This window comes from Staurois parvus, unplaced genomic scaffold (assembly GCF_062004578.1).
Source record: "Staurois parvus isolate SC_StPar_1 unplaced genomic scaffold, SC_StPar_1.0 ptg001007l, whole genome shotgun sequence".
Classification (NCBI taxonomy): domain Eukaryota; kingdom Metazoa; phylum Chordata; class Amphibia; order Anura; family Ranidae; genus Staurois; species Staurois parvus.
In genome coordinates, this window is record NW_028318803.1 from 107,432 (window position 1) to 123,596 (window position 16,165).

General features: G+C 42.4%; 1 protein-coding gene across 1 annotated transcript in view; it reads right to left on the reverse strand.

Annotated features, from left to right (window-relative positions):
• The window catches only part of LOC149441298 (protein CLEC16A-like), a 217,975-nt gene that overhangs the window by 80,327 nt on the left and 121,483 nt on the right, over window positions 1-16,165 (reverse strand). The gene's annotated exons all lie outside the window — the stretch shown is intronic.

Below are 16,165 nucleotides of genomic sequence, written 5' to 3' on the forward strand. Positions count from 1 at the left end.
AATGAAAGAGATGCTTGGAGTATATGGCTGTTAGAGTCAATGAGTAGGGAGGCAAGGAATGTTTTTAATATGGAATCATTCCATGAGAACTCATTCAAAACAACACTTGAAAGTAGATGTATGAAGGAACAGTCACATAAGTCTAAACCCCAGAATTGTGGCAATGATGAACAGGGGGACAATGAGCAATCTTCAGGACTGGGGCCTTATGCAGTTATCCAGTCCTTGCCAGTGGAATTCTCAAGAACTGATATGGACTGTTATCAGCAGTTGATGAAAAGGGAGAGCCACAAGGTAAGGCCAAAAGACTGTGAGGAACAGGAACAGAACGAGGAAAACAGAGAAGTTAGTCAGGGAAAGGCCAGACTGGAGTTAGAAGAAGATACAAAATCAAAACCTAGCGGGAAAAGTTATAGTAAGCGTGCGGGAAAAACTCCACTGATCTTTGCTGCCTGTTGGATGGCTAAGGAATATGAGCATCTGAAGGTGCAAAACGAATCACTACAGGAAGCTCTTGAAGTATCCAAAAGCGACCTGAGTAGTTTAAGAATTTCTGTAACTAATTCTGATGCTAGCCACCAACAGCTAACAAGAGATAACAAAAGATTACAGGAGGAAATTGATCAGTTAGTAGAAAAATTGAAGAACACAGAAAGTGAATTGAATCAATTTTCTGTTGACTGCCAGAAGCAGCTTGCTCATTTTCCCATTAAAGTAGATGATAAAAAGACTGATTTAAGTATTTGTGAAGTCAGTGAAAAATCATCCTCTCCTAGTGTCTGTGTGAAAATCTGTAAATCTCTGGATGGTGGGAGCGATTGTATAGCTGCCCCTTCATCTTGTAAGCAGCCAGAAAAAGTTGCTAATCAGGTGTCAGTCACTGAATATTCTCAGTCTAAAACACAGCCTTTAGTTAATAGATGCCGGACCACCTTAGAAAAGATCAAATGTTATGCATGTGGATTATTTGGCCACATTGCACGATTTTGTCGATCCTCTTCTGCTGGAAAGGTAGTGAAACAAAATCCATACAGGACAAGGAGACGTGATGTGGAAGTTTATTCAGCACGCTTTGGTACTTGGCCGAGGTGTAATAAGTATGAACGACCGAGATCATGGGTCCCATTCCAGCAGATGAAGGTAGAGAATGCATCTACACAGGCTGAGAATAAGCAACTGAAAAGGGAGGAATCATTAAAGGAATCTCAAACTTCCAAAATGGATTTTATAAAAGTAAAAAGAAAAGTCCAGGTTATTGGAGAAGACATGCTGGCATTAGTGGTATCTAGAGTTTGTCTTTGAGATAACAAATTGTAAGAGTGTGTTTATGGAATCTATGTTGTCTTGTCTGAAGGTGAACGTAATATTTGTTTAGGCTTCAAAAATCTAATGTCTCCATTGCTGACAGCCCACCAACAACTGTCGTCGTCCCCCCCCCCTTCCTGTATAGCCAGGTCTGTGAGTGGAAATGACTATTCATATGCAAATGTACTGAGCTGTATTCACTATAATGTGTTTGTTTTTTCTAGAAGGACAAGTTTTGAAGAATTTCTTTGGTGAAGTACAACATTTTGTAAATGAATGGTAACACTAAAATGTTTGTTTTGAGCTGCTCATTTTTATTTTAACCATGGCGAACAATGTTTTTTTGGGATATTAATGGTATACCATAAGCTAAATCCACGTGGTAATAATTAGTTGACGTCAACAATTTTTTTTTGTAATACAAAAAGTGCACTCTAAATATCTGAGAAAATGGTTTTTTTTTTTAATATTCACTGTAAGCTGTGTTGCTGTTGTAAAGCCCTAACCATTGGTTGTTTATTTTTTAGGTGGAAATGTAATGTTTTATTTCTAAATTTTATTGGTGTTTTACCTCACAGGTTTTGTCATTGGCTTTCAGGGCTTTCCGAACAGAAGGCGATCATCTCGTTCCAAAATTATCTTTCTCCTGTATTGTCTGTTTTCACGTGTCCATGTTTATGAGTTTCACCCCCCATTAGTTAGATGGTGCTTGTTTGCGTTTGTCAGTCAGGTTGTGTCTTACTGTTCAGGTCTAGGCGTGTGTTGTATGTTCTAATTGCTTTGTTGTAACCATGTGATCGTTCATTAAAACTTTTGGCCCCATATTGGTGATCCTCAGTGTGCTGGTGACAATCTCCCTTGCGGATTCTGTTCGGTTCCATCAGATGGTTGCTGCAGCACCCACTTATACACACCGCCATTTGTAATGCAGGAATGTGTGCGTTTGGATTGTACACTTGTATGTCCTAATCTGCCATGTATGGAGCTCTGGTATGAACGAGTTTCTTTGCTCCACTGATTGGTGACTAGGTAAAGCCAGTTTTCAGTTGGAAATCTGATTAAGACAATGCTATAAGGCTAAAAAGTGTTACTACATCTATTGTGTTTGTGTTTTGTGAAGATATTCCTAAGGATCAGTAGGTATGATGTTATATTTAGTGCCATGGCTTTAACTTGTAAGGCTTGGCTGATCCTTGTTGTTTCACAAAACTTGTGTTGTAGACTGGTTAACCTCCTGCTGTTAATTCAGTTAGCTACACCCCCACCCCCCAGCCAGGCTCTCTCTTTTCAAGCTTACCTAATTACCATAGGCTTGTCACCTTTGTGTTCCTAGCAGCCTGCCTTTGTGTACCCAATTGTATTTTAAGCCTGTTTCCTGTCCAGTGTCACAGTGTACCTCTACCTGTCTTCTAGAGAATTCAGATTGTTTGTTTGCATGGCTGTTTTTATGTTTTTTTTTGTGTATTTGTCCCCAGTATCTATGTCTCTATGCACACCTGTCAAATTGAATTTTACCCCCTGTTTAGTGATCCCAGCACCTCGGCGCTGCAAGAGATTCTTATTTGTTTATTGTCCAATTGTTCCCAATAGCAGCAGATCCTTGAACACTGTGCCTCGGCTCTTCCAAGAGCCCTTCACCTTGTGATACATTCGGGTATGCTGTAGTCTCCTCACATAGTACCCATAGGTGCCCTTCCTGTCCTAGACTCCTAGTGTACCTCAATTAATATTACAATACGGATCTGGAGATACTCAGAACCAAATTGGGAGGTCTGGTACATGTTGGTAAAGGGGTCAGGAAACCCAACTTGCTCTGTCCGGTACCCAGGTACAATCAGAGGTGTCCCAGGACCTCGGAGGAATGATTGTTTTTTTTCTCAGTGGGATAATTTCCACTTTGCAGAGACCCAGGTAGGGTAGTATCCACGTTTGTTATGAGTCGTAAGGATTGGTGGATGGCTCAGTTCCATGGCTATCAATGTCTGACTTACGCTGACTCATTCCTGTGTCCCGTTGCAGGGACTGAACAATGTGCATATACCGCAGTCAATTTGGGTACTATCCTATCGGATTTTACTGCGTTATACCCCCGAGTCCATCATGTTTTGATGGTTTATGAGTCCGGACATCCTCAGATGATTGATACTGATGGGTGCTGGAGAAAGGTGGGTGTTATGTTATGCTTGGGGCTTTACAGGAGACAGCAATGCTGGCACAAAGAATAGCAGAGACACAGGGATATACCCCTATTACCTCAGGGAAAATGCTTGGTCTCAAACCTGACACCCCCATACACCTACAGAAACTTCCTTTGGGATTTGGGCCAGAGTTAAAAGTTTGAGTTTTAGATAGCGCCAACAATTTGTGCAGTGCATTAATAGGAGGGCCCAGCTCAAGGGGCTTATAATCTAAAGGGAGGGGGTGGTACAAAAAGTAATAGCTGCAGGAGAATGGTGTGATGGAGCTGGCTGAGGTATAGTTTTTAGGTGGAGGCAGATGAGGTTACCCTAAATAAATTAATTTTCTGGGATCACCTAGTGGTGAACAGGGTAGGCGTTGGCTGGACATACTGGGGAGGGGAGTTCCAGAGGTTCTGGAGCAGTCCTGATGATGAGCAGGGGAGAAGGTAACAGGGGAGCTGGAGATCAGGATGTCTTAGGAGGAGTGGAGTGGTCAATTTAGGTGTTACCTTTGGATCAAAGTCGATTAATCCAAGTAACACACACATTAGAGAGATGCTAAGGTATGCTGATGAGTTTCTTCAGGTACAGTCCTAAAGCCACAGCTTTCTTAAACATCTTACTCCACCCTCTTCACCTGATTTGTGTAACCCTGTTGCTCTTCCTGATGCAATTAATAATGTGCATCACTAGCAGGAAAATGATCACCAAACTTATAAGAAGGTGTACCTCAATGAGGTATCTCCTATTGAGAAACCGAGAGGCCATTAACTGCTCTCTAAAGAACCTGATCCGATACACACAAAAGAAATTTGCACATTCAAGAGAGGACCCTAAAACAACATAAAGGAAAAGGAAACTCTTGATGTTCTTTGTTTCTTTTTTCCCCTTTTTTATTGTTTTTTTTGGTTTGGTTTGTTTTAGGGAGAAGCCTCTAAATTGGAGCAATAAAATGCAGTCAGGTTTATCTAAATTCTAAAAGTTTTTTTCAATCAAATTTTTTTACTCTCCCCGTTTTTGTGTACCTGACCTGCAAATATACTGTTGATTATAGTATGGCGGAGGACTTGTCTATTGTCTAGTAACTGCTGCAATTTCTGCAATGTTTTTGTGTTTTAATGCAGTTTTCCTAGGCGACTATATATATCCACAATATATATTATTTTTTTTTCACCTTTTCTCATTTTTAATTTTTTTGTATGAATACAGATTCATTGCTCTTCACCATCCTAAAGTAAAAGTCGTAGTTGGAGGAGCATTAAATCTGTACCCTTTTTATCTTTATATCGTTTTGTTTATGCTTTTGCCTTTATTACTTTTTCCTCTCTCTCTTTTTCCTTGTTTCATGTAATTTTTTTAGCCTGAATTATAAGGCTGTGGCATTTGTGCCCGGTTCAGTTTCAAGAGTCCGATGGGGAACCACAGGCTTAGAATTGCTTCCTGCAGACATCCCTCAATCTGTTTATAGTTTCCACCCCGAGCTCTGTGAGTGGGTGGGGAGAACCCAGGAACTGAGACCTGACAATAGCATGCAGCATTGGCCATCCCCACCTTCAGGGGCTCTGGTAAATACCGGCTGTTGCTCAGACTCTGCATCCTGTGGGGATCCCACTTTACTTGCCCACATTAGGACCCCCTATGCTTAACAACCTTAAAGGCCAAACAGCTGCTTCATGCTTGATTTCCCCCCCAATAACATTCTCCTTCTCTTTTTTTGTATCCATGTATGATTGTCTGGAGGCCTGCCCTACCACCACCTGAAGAAACAACAACCACCACGTCATCTCTTGAGACAAGGGTGCAAAAGCTAGACCTTCCTCAACCATCTTTCACCATGCTGAATAGTGCCATTTTGCGGTCTGATCCAATCTTTGCAAACATTGCACAGTGTTCCCAAGATACGGGACTAAAGATACCAGGATCCCGCCATCGATGTTGGAGTTCCATCCTTCCAAGGCAGAGGGGTGAGGAAACCTCGCAGCACAGGCATTCATGGTGCGAATGTGAGGTCTCGGAGGCACCAGGACTAGGAGTTCCTTCGTGATCAAGAAAGAAGAGGAGGCCGCAGTGGTGGTGGGGGGGTTGGGCCTTCTGGGTGGTCATGGGTGGGTACAAAATCATTGAGGGAGGGCATAAGTTCTCGAATGAACTTGAGGGGGAGATGTGGTGGCTATTTTGGGCCTATAATAATTTTCAACATATTTACCATCTGTTGTATCACCTCAACACACCTCCATGTATGTTACTGTGACTGTGGGGGGGAGGGGGATTACACTGCAAAAGACTCAATGGAGCTGAGGGGGATGGAAGGCAACTGCTTCTTAGTGTACCTTGCTCTGAAGCCCACCCATTGGAAGATAACTTGGGTGGGTGGTTCTTGGGATGGTCTTTTGTAATGTGCATAAAACACCTTAGACAAAGGATAAGCTCTCTCTTTATCGTGTGTGCCTTCCAGGAGCCAGACCTAACAACATCTGGGTGTCTGTAATGTGTAAGCCATGCTCTATCTTTTATTTTCGATAACTTCCTTTCTTATAGTCATCTCTCTATACTGTAACATCTAATATTTTATTCCATGTAACATCAATTGATTGACTATATTAGTAACTATTTGTCTTCTGTATAAATAAATTAGATCTTTATTTTTTGCACAGTGGTTATCTTTTAATATTAACACTATTGGCTAAATTCAAATATAGACAAAGGGTTATAATCACTTATTACGTTTATAATCTGTATAGAATCAAGTAAATAAGTGTGGGTAGGAAAACCGCCAAAACACTTTGAATTCAGCCAAGACCTAAGCATCAAATAGCCAGAACTGAGGAATCTGGGTACAGGAAACAATGCTGTCTGCGCTACCTACTGATCTTAGCCTCATCTCTTACAAGAATTCAGGGTGGATAAAAATCGATAATTGTTTTTCTCTTTTTTAAATCAGATTTCTTTTAACTTTTTTATTTTTATCAAATTTATTTTAATAAAATGCTTTTGGAGTAAAAATCTATTTAAGATACAGTAGGGATCAAAAGTTTGGGCACCCCAGCTAAAAATTTGTATTAATGTGCACAAAGAAGCCAAGGAAAGATGGAAAAATCTCCAAAAGGCATCAAATTACACATTAGACATTCTTATAATATGTCAACAAAAGTTAGATTTTATTTCCATCATTTACACTTTCAAAATAACATTAAACAAAAAAAATGGCGTCTGCAAAAGTTTGGGCACCCTGCAGAATTTATAGCATGCACTGCCCCCTTTGCCAAGCTGAGACCTGCCAGTGTCATAGATTGTTCTCAATCATCGTCTGGGAAGACCAGGTGATGTCAATCTCAAAGGTTTTAAATGCCCAGACTCATCTGACCTTGCCCCAACAATCGGCACCATGGGTTCTTCTAAGCAGTTGTCTAGAAAACTGAAACTGAAAATAGTTGACGCTCACAAAGCTGGAGAAGGCTATAAGAAGATAGCAAAGCATTTTCAGATGTCAATATCCTCTGCTCGGAATGTAATTAAGAAATGGCAGTCATCAGGAACAGTGGAAGTTAAAGCAAGATCTGGAAGACCAAGAAAAATATCAGACAGAACAGCTCGCAGGATTGTGAGAAAAACAATTCAAAACCCACGTTTGACTGCACGATCCCTCCAGAAAGATCTGGCACACACTGGAGTTGTGGTACACTATTCCACTATAAAGAGATAGTTGTACAAATATGGTCTTCATGGAAGAGTCATCAGAAGAAAACCTCTTCTACGTCCTCACCACAAAAATCATCGTTTGAACTTTGCAAAGGAACATATAGACAAGCCTGATGCATCTGTGGACCGATGAGGTTAAAATTGAACTTTTTGGCCGGAATGAGCAAAGGTACGTTTGGAGAAGAAGGGGCACAGAATTTAATGAAAAGAACCTCTGTCCAACTGTTAAGCATGGGGTTGGATCAATCATGCTTTGGGGTTGTGTTGCAGCCAGTGGCACAGGGAACATCTCACGAGTAGAAGGAAAAATGGATTCAATAAAATTTCAGCAAATTTTGGATGGTAACTTGATGCCATCTGTGAAAAAGCTGAAGCTGAAGTTAAAGAGAGGATGGCTTCTACAAATGGATTATGACCCTAAACACACCTCGAAATCCACGGGGGATTACATCAAGAGGCGTAAACTGAAGGTTTTGCCATGGCCTTCACAATCTCCTGACATCAACATAATTGTAAATCTATGGATAGACCTTAAAAGAGCAGTGCGTGACAGACAGCCCAGAAATCTCAAAGAACTGGAAGACTTTTGTAAGGAAGAATGGGCAAAGATACCTCAAACAAGAATTGAAAGACTCTTGGCTGGCAACAAAAAGCGTTTACAAGCTGTGATACTTGCCAAAGGGGGCAATACAAGATATTAATTCTGCAGGGTGCCCAAACTTTCGATCCTCACTGTACATTAATAATTGAATGTATTCAGCATGAAATGGAGCTTAGTTATGTAGCATGATGCTGTTCTGCAAGTTGAGATAACATGCACTGCATTGATGCATTCACACAATCTTACAGTAACCATGAGAAAAAAACATGAAATAAAAGAATTTGAGTAGTTCTCCAGCTATGTGTGATTAACCTTGTAACCTAAAATTGGTTCTGATACTAACCTGACAGGTTATTAATCTAAAAAGGAAACCTTGATTTGCAAATATTAGAGATTCTAACAGCAAGAATGAGTCGGATTCCTTACACTTAAAGAGCACCTGTCATTTTAGATCCATCATGGCAGTGCCTGATAGCGGGCATCCCCTCACCTGCTGCCGCCACGTCCCTCACCTTGTTGTGTCACTGTCACATCACCTGCCATCCCATTAAAGTGAAGTCAACAGCAGGTAAGAGATGACAGTTGCACTTTAAAAATTATTATTTAAATTGAGCCATTTCACTAGTGAATTAAATCAAATCCACCCTGCAGAAATTCATAGATCAATTATGTAGATAAGCTTACTGCTTTACACACTGTTAGACTTGGTTGACAACACACACACGGAAATACGTATTTGATCCCCTGCTGATTTTGAATGTTTGTCCACTCACAAAGAAATGATCAGTCTAAAAATCGAATGGTAGGTGTATTGTAATACTTGTCTAACAAATTGTGCACTGATATCCATGTTCATGAGGGAAATATGTATTTGATCCCCTATCATGCAACAGGATTTCTGGCTACCAGGTGTCTTTCATACAGGTAACAAGCTGAGATTAGAAGCAGTCTCTTAAAGGGAGTGCTTCTAATCTAATTTTGTTACCTGTATAAAAGACACCTGTCCAATCCAAACAATCAGATTCCAAACTCCCCACCATGGCAAAGACCAAAGAGCTGTCCAAGGATGTCAGGGACAAGATTGTAGACCTACACAAGGCTGGACTGGGCTACCAAACTATCGTCAAGCAGCTTGGTGAGAAAGTGGCAACAGTTAGTGCAATCATTCGCAAATGGAAGAAACACAAAACAACTGTCAGTCTCCCTAGGTCTTGTGCACCATACAAGATCTCACCTCGTGGAGTGTCAATGATCATGAGAACAGTGAAGAATCAGCAAAACTACACTTGAGGATCTTGTCAATTATTTCCAGGCACATGTCCAGGCCTGTCTGAAGTATGCCACTGAACATCTGAATGATGCAGAGGACGACTGGTTGAAAGTGATGTGGTCAGATGAGACCAAAATCGAGCTCTTTGGCATCAACTCGCCATGTTTGGAGGAGGCGGAATGCTGCCTATGACCTCAAGAACACCATCCCAACTATCAAAGATGGTGGTGGAAACATTCTGCTTTGGGGGTGTTTTTCTGTTAAGGGGACAGGACAACTGCACCGCTTCAAAGGGACGATGGACGGGGCAATGTACTGTCAAATCTAGGGTGAGAACCTTCTTCCCTCAGCCAGGGCATTGAAAATGGGTCGTGTATGGTTGTTCCAGCTTGACCATGACCCCAAACACGCGGCCAAGGCAACAAAGGAGTGGCTCAAGAAGAAGCACGTTAAGGTCCTGGAGTGGCCTAGCCAGTCTCCAGACCTTAATCCGATTGAAAATCTGTGGAGCTGAAAGTTCGAGTTGTCAAACGTCAGCAACCAAACCTTAATGACTTGGAGAGGATCTGCCAAGAGGAGTGGGCAAAATCCTTCCTGAGATGTGTGCAAACCTGGTGGCCAACTACAAGAAACATCTGACTTCTGTGATTGCCTGCGAGGGATTTGCCACCAAGTACTAAGTCATGTTTTGTGAAGGTGATCAAATACTTCTTTCCCTCATGAACATGCAAATCAGTGCATAATTTTTTAGACATGCATTTCTTTTGAACTTTTTGTTGCTATTCCGCCTCTCAGTGTTACAAAACACCTACCATTCGATTTGTAGACTAATCATTTCATATACACACACACACACATACATATATAAACACACCCGCACGGCTTAAAATCTCCACTTGCCTGCTCACATTTGGCAAGTGGATGAGTGTTTCCTTGGTGCCACATCGGGAGAAGGGGGGGGATGCAGGCGCTGTGTTGAGGGGGGGGGGGGGGGGGGACGACACTGCTGTGGCAGCTCCTTAGTGACCGCAGTAATTGTGATTTCCCTCCTATCACAAGGAGCTCACTGAAGGGAGGATTAGACTGTCTCCTCCCTCCAGCCAGCAGGGGGCAACAGACAGCCGGCACTAAGCAGTGTAAGCAGAGTGTCCTTCCATAGGAGGGAGAGAAGGAGAAGCCGCATGCATCTTTGATGGGGACCTGACGGAAAGGGGGGCCTCTGATAGGGACAACTGACGGAAAGGGGGGCCTCTGATGGGGACACCTGACGGAAAGGGGGGCCTCTGATGGGGACACCTGACGGAAAGGGGGGTAATGCCACAAACTGATAGTACATGTCCCCGATGTCAAGTCTCGGGAAGTGAAAAGGCTCACACTCGTAAAAATATAAAAAAAAGAATTAGATGCATTAATTAAGAAGGGTACGAAGAAAAAAATCCTTAATGTTAAAGGGAGATATTTAATTCCTGACACTTGTAGAATACCTGTCATTTATTTACTACCTAAAATTCACAAAAAAAACAGGAAAAACTCCAGGTTACCTCAATCGGTAAATGCAAGATTAGGAGAATACATTGACCAATTTCCACAACCAATGGTCCAGAAAACCACAGCCTATTTGAAAGATACAAAACATCTTAACCACTTGCCGCCCTGCCACTGTATAAATAAAGCGGCAGGGCGGCACTGGCAGGCAAAACCACGGTTTAAAACACGTGTTTTGTAAACAAATAGGGGGCGCGCGCGAGGCGCGCCACCGCCCTATCTGTGCCGCCGATCACCGCCGCGGATGTCAGTCGCCGGGTCACAGCCGGTTCTTAGCGGCTGTTTCCCGCCGATCGGCGGTAAACAGTGACAGAGAGCACAGCTGCAGTAGCTGTGCTGTCTGTCACTTCCTTGTCAGCTCGAGGACGAGCTGATCAAGACAGAAGAGTTGCTCTCTCTCGATCAGCTGTGCCCTGTGCTGCACACACCCCCTCACTCAGATAACCCTTCCCTGCAAAATAAAGTTAACCCCTTCCTCCCCAGTGCCATTAGTACAGTGTCAGTGTTTTTATTTTTGCACTGATCACTGTATTAGTGTTTTTGGGGATGTCAGTGACCCCAAGTCAGTACCCCCCAATGTCAGAACGTCCGCCGCAGTCCCACAGTCCCGCCATAAGTCGCTGGTCGCTGCCATAAGTCACTGATCGCCGCCATAATTCACTGATCGCCGCCATTATTAGTATAAAAAAAACCTAAAAATCCCAGTATCTTTCCTGCCATTTGTAAACGCTATAACTTTCACGTAAACCAATTAATTTACATGTATTTTTTTTTTTTTTTTTTTTTTAACAAAGACATGTCGCAGAATGCATTTTGGCAGAAATTTATGACTAAATTTGATTTTTGCATTTTTTTTTTTACTGGACATGTTTTATAGCAAAAAGTCCAAAATATTGTTTTTTTTTCCTCAAAACTGTCAGCCTTTTTTTTTTATAGCGCAAAAAATAAAACCCGCACAGGCGATCAAATACCACCAAAAGAAAGCTCAATTTGTGGGGAAAAAAAAGGATGTAAATTCCCTTTATGTACCGCATTGCAGGACCGCGCAATTGTCTGTTAAACTAGCGCAGCGCTGTATATCAGAAAAATGGTGTAAGTTGCAGTATTTATACCATAGTTTGTAGACGCTATAACTTCCACACAAAGCAATCAATATACACTTATTGGGATTTTTTTTTACCAAAAACATGTAGCAGAATACATTTTGGCCTAAATTTATAACCAACTTTGAGTTTACTATATATTTTTTATAGCTGAAAGTAAAAAATTGTTTTTCTTCAAAATTTTTGGCCTTTTTTTGTTTATAGCGTGAAAAATAAAAAGCGCACAGATGAACAAATACCACCAAAAGAAAGCTCTATTTGTGTGAAAAAAAGGACGTAAATTTCGTTTGGGTGCAGAATTGCATGACCGCGCAATTATCAGTTGAATTAGTGCAGCGCCGAGTAGCAAAAAGAGGCCTGGTCATTAAGGGGGGTAAATCCTCTGGAGCTCAAGTGGTTAAACAACTCTTGAATAAGAAGCCGTTGGAACAGGAGAATGTGTTGCTTGCCACAGCAGATGTATCACCACTGTATAATATTAATGATACTGAGGCAATTGAAGCTACACATTGGGCCATTGATCATTTGAGTGATCTAGGAAATATTCAGAAACAATTTGTGCTACAATGTTTGGAATACAATTTACAACACAACTATTATTGGTATAATGATAATTATAAAAAATAAGGGAAATTGCTATGGGGCAAAGTTTGAACCCAGTGTAGCCAATTTTTTTATGGTATAATGGGAAAATTTGATGGTTTATTAAAATCCCCCTGAGGAAATCCTTTTGTACAAAAGATTAATTGATGATTTGATAATTTTCTGGGCAGGCGATGAAGCAAGTTTGAAAAATTTCTCGATCGATTGAACAACAATAAAAATATTAAACTGGATTCTGAATGGCATAACCAAAAATGCCAGTCGGGAGCATTGCAGGAGTGGGTGGCTGTTTATAAACGTCCTCTCCGCTCCCCGCCTGTGGGCACTCCCCAGGAATGCACAGCACCGCGATCCAGTGCCCGCTGTGTCCTCCTCCGATCACTGACCAATCAGTGATCACATGAATAGTATTAAGCAAGATGTCACTTCTGACATCATTGCTTACTACTTGTGAAATCTGTGAATAATCACAGAGGTCACATGGTACAAGGCTATTCACTGCAGCCTTGTACCATGTGACAAGCTGTGACCAATCACAGCTCACACAGTATTTCTCAATGGCTGCAAGAATGCAAAACAAAAAAAGAGGGAAAAGGAAAAAAAAAAAAAATCTATAGAACCACAGGCCCCAGTAGGGAGCCTGGTCCTTTCACCTAGACTAGGCAGAAAAAAAAAAACTGAGCTGCCTATGGCAGAGTGGGGTTTACTACCAATTAGGACTGCCCATAGGCGTGTCGTGCTTGTTCTTTTTTTCTGCCTACTCCTACTCCTGAAGCTGGCGATTATGGTCAAGAACAAAATGAACAACAGAGAAAAGGGAGACGCTGATGGAGACACCTGCCGAAAAGGGGGACGCTGATGGAGGCACCTGCCGAAAAGGGGGACGCTGATGGAGGCACCTGCCGAAAAGGGGGACGCTGATGGAGGCACCTGCCGAAAAGGGGGACGCTGATGAGGACACCTGCCGAAAAGGGGGACGCTGATGAGGACACCTGCCGAAAAGGGGGACGCTGATGAGGACACCTGCCGAAAAGGGGGACGCTGATGAGGACACCTGCCGAAAAGGGGGACGCTGATGAGGACACCTGCCGAAAGGGGGGACGCTGATGAGGACACCTGCCGAAAAGGGGAGACGCTGATGAGGACACCTGCCGAAAAGGGGGGACGCTGATGAGGACACCTGCCGAAAAGGGGGGACGCTGATGAGGACACCTGCCGAAAAGGGGGGACGCTGATGAGGACACCTTCCGAAAAGGGGGACGCTGATGGAGACACCAGACAAAAAGGAGGACTCTGATGAAGACACCAGACAAAAAGGAGGACTCTGATAAAGACACCAGACAAAAAGGAGGACTCTGATAAAGACACCAGACAAAAAGGAGGACTCTGATAAAGACACCAGACAAAAAGGAGGACTCTGATGAGGACACCGGATTTGTAGTCTTCTATAGCTGGTGGTATCCTGCATTGCTGTATTAAGTATTGCTAGGATTTGTAATCCTCTATAGCTGATGCTATTCTGAATTGCTGTATAATGTACTGCTGGGAATTGATGATGTACAGCATTTATTTTCCTTTTATGTTTACATTGCTGTATGTTAATATTGGTAAAGTTAATTTATTTTTGTAACTTTATTCTGCCTAAAACATTTACCAGTGTTATTTAATGAGATAATTTACGAGGCTGTGTTTAGGCAGGGTAGGGGTTGGCTGGGGAAAATGGTGGCGAGTAATTCTTAAGGCCTGGCTAGTAGCTCAGGCCTTGAAATTCTGAGCCCTGAGAGCGAGAGAGAGAGAGATACCGTGTTTCCCCAAAAATAAGACACTGTCTTATATTAATTTTAGGTTAAAAAAATGCACTAGGGCTTATTTTCGGGTAGGTCTTATTTTTATTGACACCCCCTCTGAGGAACCCCACAGGATGGATCGGATCTGCGGATTGAGCATAATGGATCACAGTCTGATCCATTATCCTCCCCAATCCGCAGATCCAATCCATCCTGCGGGGATCGTCCGCTTTCAACCTAACTGATCTCTCCACCAGCTCCACAAAAAGGTACGTTTTAAAGCAAGCACTCTGTCTTCAGCACCGTGGTCGGGATGTGGACCCACCCCTCTGCTGAAACTCCGAGGAGGAGAGGTGTCAGCAGTGCCTGTCTCACTGTCCGTCCCCTCAATGCCTGTTTATTTCAGAAGTGGCACATACAGGGATGGACTGAGCCTCTCATGGGACCCTGCAGTGACCCCGGGTCCTCGGGCAGTGACCCCGGGTCCTCGGGCAGTGCCCGAATGGTCAGTTCTCCCCCGGTGGAGGTAGGTCTTATTTTCGGGGGAGGGCTTATATTAGAGGGACGTCAAAAAGTACCGCTAGGGCTTACTTTCGGGGTAGGTCTTATTTTCGGGGAAACACAGTAGATAGATAGAATACACACAGGCCACTTTATTAGGTACACCTGTTCAATTGATTGGTAACTCAGATTGCTAGTCAACCAGTCACATGGCAGCAACTTAATGCATTTAGGCATCTAGACGTGGTGAAAACTGCTTGCTGAAGTTCACACTGAGCATCAGAATGGGGAAGAATGGGCATTTAGGTGACTTTGAACGTGGGATAACCATCCCACGTTCGAAGTCACCTAAATGTCCTTTCTTCCCCGTTGTTGTTGGTGCCAGACAGGCTAGTCTGAATATTTCAAAAACTGCTGATCTACTGGGATTCTCACGCACAACCATCTCTGGGGTTTACAGAGAATGGTCCAAAAAAAAATAAAATATCCAGTGAGTGGAAGTTGTGTGGACAAAAATGACTTGTTGATGTCAGACTGGTTTGAGATGATAAAAAAAATTAACAGTAACTCAAATAACCACTCGTTACAACCAAGATATGTAAATTACTAATCTCTGAATGCACAACACGTCGTGCCTTAAAGAAGATGAGCTACAGCAGAAGAAGACCCCACCGGGTGCCACTCCTGTCAGCTAACAGAAAACAGAGGCTACAATTCTGCTCTGGTGGGTCTCGATTTCCCTAGAGATGGTTGTGTGTGAAAATCCCAGTAGATCAGCACGTTTCAGATTCAGTCCATCTAGCACAAACAACCATGCCACATTCAAAGTCACTTAAATCACCTTTCTTCCCCACTCTGATGGTCGGTTTGAACTTAAGAAAGTCATCTTCACCACGTCTACATGCCTAAATGCACTGAGTTGCTGCCATGCAATTGGCTGATTAGCAACTTGTGTTACCAAGCAATTGAATAGATGTACCTAATAAAGTGGCCGGAGAGTATATCTATCTTTTTTATTCCCTCCTTTCTTCTTCCATCCGCTACAGTACCCAAATGAAAAACTGGCATCTATTTTACACTACAAACTGAAAAAATTAAAGTGACATTTGGAACCCTTGGATAACCAATTACTTGGTGAACTTGCTGAATATTGATAACTTGCATGATCAATTTAACTACTCGCAATTCACTAAGGTGGGGTCTATATGCAGGGACCTGCTCTGGCTAACTTCCAACCCTCTGTCTTGTCTCTATGTTCTATCCCTTTTATCTTTTTCTCTTTCTTCTTCATTTTATTTTACACTAAAAGCTCGGTCTTACATCTAAAATGAGTACTTAATTGTAATAAATGTGATAATTTGGGGTTGTTTAGCTCACATGTAGCGCTCACCAGTGAATTCAGTACACATCATATATGTCTTTTCAGAGCTTGTAAGCCCACTTTTATTTAAAAAAGAAAGAAACCATACCCAGGAATCAGCTTCCCTTGCAGGGGGATTCCACCAGCAGTACAAAATTTACAATATTCAGCCTCCTGGCTCTCCTTTGCAGTCCTGCTGTTTAGACTTAGT